Here is a 5,343-nt window from a genome sequence, read left to right on the forward strand (position 1 = left end):
ATTACAATCCCTGTGCACCCCCCCCCCCCTTCTCTCTGCCCCACTCCCCCAGCCCTAGATCCCAGCCCTTCCCCACATTTACTATGCACCAGTTCCTTTTGCTGTAAAGCCCTTACTCCTGTACTGACGGTCTACCCTTCAAAGTTCCCTCAATGTACCCCCAACGTTCCCTGAGTGTTCGCTATTTTCTCTGTTCTCAGCACATTGATTTCTCTGCTCATTTACACACAAATTCAAACCCATATCCACCTCAACCTTTGACATTTTCACGCTACACACACAAACCCAAACGTGTAACCCAGACCATAGCTCTTATCCAGCCCCCGCCAAGCCAGCAAAATCCTTGCACACGCACACACAAAAGCAAACTCAAGCGCATACACACACACACACCCACACACACCGGCTCTGCAGTGTCTTGTATTCTCCTGTTTAATTCTACCCAGTCTGTGTCGTCATACATGCAGTTGAAAGCAGAAATCAGTGTCTATCCTTATAGACTCAGTTATCTCCTCCATCCTCTCTCCAGCCCTTGCGCTTTCCCTTCCTGCTCATCTTCGTTTCTCCCATTTTTCTCCCCTGCTTTCCATGTATCGCCCTCTCTTCTGCTTCTACAACCTCTGTAAGCGTACTGCCCACCCTCCTCCTCCTCCTTTCTCTCCTGTCTTGCACGCTCCCCCTCTTTGGCGCTCTCTCTCGCGTAATATTTTGCTGGGATTGCTCTGCTGCTTCTGTGATGCTTCTCCTTTATATGGTTCTCTCTCTTCCTCTCTCTGTACCCTCCTTCAATGTCAGAATCCGGGATTCTACAGCCCTCCCTCCTTCCTTCTGCAGTCCTCTCACTCTCTCAGTATGGGGTCCTAGCTGATTTTTTCTCTCCCCCTCCCTTTCTCGTCACCTTCTCTTCCACCTGGTCTCTCATGCTCATGCACGCAGGCGCAGGCTTGTGTGTGTGTGTCAGGCGGATTAGAGTGAGATTGCAGCTTTTCTCCCTCCCCCATCTCCCCACCTCCCTCCCTCTATTCCCCCTGTATCCTGCCTATTTCACATCTCTATATCTCTGCTACCATCCCTCCAGCTATTCCCACTTAGCTCTATGTTGTTATTTTTCTGTGAATTTCCTTGTGACTCAGGGCGTGCAGCAGTATATTTTGCACAAAGCCTGATGACATTGAAAGCTAATTTTATTAGGTTACTGAGGACTGCTCAACACACCACACTCCCTACTCAACTCAGTCGGTCACACATACATATACATGTACACCCACATTCAAATTCCTTCACTCTCATTTCTGCACACACACACCCTCATTTTCACCCATCTAGGGTTTTCTCATTAGTGTGTGAAAGCTTAGCATCTTTAGGGTTTTGCAAGCACTGGCAGATTTGCTGTCGCTCTGATGGAGTACACACTATTATGCAGTGTGAGAGTGTGGCTGCCTTTAGCCCCATGCAGACAATTATTTAAATGGGGTTTCATCCAGGTTAGATTTGGAGTCAGAGAAAATAGCTGAGAAGGACCAGAGACACTCAGGTGTTGTCTTGTGTAGCAGTCATGCAAACAGAAATGACACTGCAGTTTTGTTTTTAAAACATGACCACATGGCCTGCAGTCAACTGATTGCAGCATTGCTTGCTGAATGGAAGGAGCTCATCACTGGCCCATTGGAGAGAGACTGTACACAGTGAAACAGTTGTGCTTTCATCAGCATAGAACACACGTGTGCACACACAGGAGCTGATGCAGCAATGGAAGGCAATTCTGACTGCAGGATCATTTAATTTGGGACACACTTCCACCTACTGTAGCATTTGACTGTACAGCATTCATGCTACACAATGAATAGTATTTTTATTAAACAAATTGTCCTATACTGCAGGAAAGGTTATTTTCCACTTGGATCCACAGTGAGTGTAATATTTAGGACAAAGACTTTTTATCTTTATTTATATAAAACAAAATTATGTAGTTACAGTGTGCATTCTCAGTTTTTTATTTCAAGGCATACTATGCAGGATTTCCACCTTGAAATATTATAAAACAAAAATTAGCATGTGTATGGATTGGTATTACAGTGGTGAGCCATCACAAGTGGCTGGCTAGTGTAGGGGGAAATTCACAGAACAAAAGATCTCTCTCCTAAAAGCATGATAAACAATCAAAATCAGACTCAACCTTGACGAGCGGGCTGGTTCCTCCAAAACTCTCGACGATTTATGCTAAAAGTGTATCTATATGTGAGTGACTTATAATCAATATATCACATGTACGCTGCTTGTTATCAAATCAAATGAACCTAGAACATTAATTATAGCTGAGCTTATGAAAACGCAAGAAACCACAGTGAAAACTGTTTAAATGAGAGCAAAGAATGCAAAGAATGCAACGTACATTTACTCACATAGAAGAGAATATTAATCAAATGTTTAGTATGTCTGTATATTAGAAAAGAATATTAGAAGAGAATATTAATCAAATGTTTAGTATTTCTGTATATTTTCAATGAGGACTGCTGCTTAGTTCATTTTAGAAAAGTGACCCATATGTGGAAAAATACAGAGTGACGTGTATGCTCAGAAAAAACCATGGATGGGGGGTGTCCTGAACTTTGTACGGAGTTGGCCGAGCATCCCTGAACTTTGTACAGAGCTGGCGGAACATAAGGACCTTTGGCGATTTGCCACAATGATGTTGTGGGAAGAGATGTGGGAGGAGTTAAGATAAGAACAGTGTGGGTGATTTGCCACAATGAGGTTTGAGGAGGAGTTGTAGGAGTGTAGGGGTCCTCTTACAGGCCGCCAAATAACGTAGGATCCTCGCACGGGGCTCCAAATTATGTAGGGTCCTCGCACGGGCCTCCAAATTATGTAGGTGTGTGTGTGTGTGGGCGCGCACAAGCGCGCGTGTCGCTTGAACAAAGGAAAGGTAAAAGTGGGAGTAGCTAGCTTGGGTAAGCTACAGTTCTGGGTGTGTTAGTTATTGTTAGCTGTGAGAAGACTACTTGCGTAGTTTACTCTATATATGCGCAAAGATTCACAAAATCAGTAAAGACTAAACTAAACACTGGCTATGCCTGAATGTTTGTTCTCTTACTGAGTCCATACGCATTGGATCCAAAAGACGTGCTGTAGCTGTGGTGGTGCTGTGAATGCGTGTCCTGGAGAGATGCGCAGGCTGGGGCGTCTTAGCCACGTGTTGTCCTCTGGTCCACTCGGTTGCTGGAAGGATGTCCGCTTGTCCTTTTTCTGGGTGGAAAAGTTTGTTGCTGTTGTTCGTTGGTGAGCTTTGCAGGAGTAAACTGATGTAGCGTTCCGCGTACACCAGTTTCCACTCGCTATAGGCCACGAAGTTACCGCGAGGTAACTAGGTGTGTCCGTAGGCCTGGTAGTGCACTGTGCAGCATTCAGCCTCTGTCCGAGTCTCGGAGCAGATGAGCTGAAGCGAAGGCGTCCAGAAGGTGGAGCACCAACAGGAATGACCCAGCCACAAAAATGTTCAGATGATGGAGGGGTCTAGGATGGAGAGGCTGTAGCCTTTGGTAGTCTTGTTCAGACAGACCAATTATTCTAGTCCCTTCAGTCAGGTTGCTGACGAGGGTTGTCATCTGAAATATGTGAGGGGACATTTTCAAATTAGGACAGCTTTCTGTATCCAAGCTTAACCTTATGGCTGTGTCATCAGGAAGGAAATGGAGAGGTGGTCTCATTTCTAAATGATGAGGTAAGCTCACAAGTGGTCTTGTCATACTTGGGGAAGAGCTGGAGTAAGGTACACTGGGGTGTGGCAATATACTTGTAAAGATTACACTGTAGTTCCTACATGCAATACTTTACAATGGTTCAGTAGGTGTAGAAAGAAGCAATGAACGTTTACAAGTTATAACAGGTGTCGGATTTAACTCTACAGTACCTACTTACGATCTGCGTTTGCTGCTGCTACATGCAAATCTAAGTGGCTGCTGTAAACTACCAGTTTATTTTGCCACCCCCTTTTGGTAGGAAAAGTGTGCAAAAGAAAGTGGTCAAAGCTTCAGCTGGGAGTCTGCCTGTGAGGAGACCACGGCTATAGATCAGTCTTATTCAACGTCTTTTGATAAGAGGTTGAACAAGACCAGATAGCTCTTTGGAGTGGTTACTCAAGGCATACACACTACTGAACAAAGGTCAGAGGCTTTAGTTGTCCTCAGAAGAACTGAAGATGCTCTCTTCAGACAAGGTATCTTCCCTATCAGAGTCATGCTGGTGACTCTGAGGCTTGGGCCTACCGGGTCGGTCTTCTCTCCAATTCCGGCTGGAATCAGAGTGTGAGAAGCGACCACGGTGGCTTTTAACCGGGAACTTACTCACATGCCGTTGTTTTATGTCATTAGACTTTAATGGGGCAACTTGGAAAATGCTAGCGGGCTTGGTTGGAACAACATGCTTAGCTGTTTCCAATACCTCGTTCCTGGGCACAATCCTTAAAGTGTCCCAGACCATTTGGGCTTAATTTCTTAATTCAAGGGCTGAGTGTTGGCCCCTTGAAAACAGTGAAACATGAGTTCGGACACAGGGCTGCAGGTTGTGCACAAAAAGGGATTTGAAAGCTTGATCTTCATCTAAGCCTGGTCCGTTTCTGCCCTGGAAAAACGCATGTTTAAGACGTTGGTAGAAGTCTTTTGGTTGTTCTGTATGGCTATGTTTAACCTCCACAGATTTGATCATGGCTGTGGCCTGATCAAACCGTGGCAGTTACTCAGCTACCAATGCCTCACAAACCTTAGGATAGCTAGAACGAACCTTTGGTGGAAGTTGTTCCATAAATGTATGGATCTCTCTAGTAGAGGTTTTCCATACAAGTCTTACCTTTTCTCGATCGGTTGCCCTGGGCAGATCCGAGAGACAGTAGTCAACTTCACTCAAGTAACTCTGAATGTTAAGTCCTTGGGGTCAAATGTGTGGACATACTTAGCCATGGCCTCTAGCTTCTCAAAGCGAAGACCATGTGAAGTTGCACTAGTCTGCCTGTTTGGGGAAGGAGAGACTGAAATCACATTTGAATGTGAACATGTTTCATGCGGAACTCGACGTCCTCGGTTTGGTTTAGGGGGCGGAGCTGCAAAACAGTCATTATTCTCACAATCGTTGGCAGAAGATGAATTGTCACTGTCAGTGTATTGTACAGAGCTGTCACCTATCTTCTCAGTTATAAAGGGAAAGCTAGCGGGATTAGCGTTGCTTTTTGTGTGCCCAATTAAAAACGCAGAATCTCCTCTACCGTGTCCACGGGAGGGTTCCCTGACCTCCTTGCTAGAGGGGTAAGCATGGAAGGTGCAGTCCTGTACTTGCCTGACTGTTTCTCCT

The sequence above is a fragment of the Conger conger genome, chromosome 7 (assembly GCF_963514075.1).
Source record: "Conger conger chromosome 7, fConCon1.1, whole genome shotgun sequence".
Lineage (NCBI taxonomy): Eukaryota > Metazoa > Chordata > Actinopteri > Anguilliformes > Congridae > Conger > Conger conger.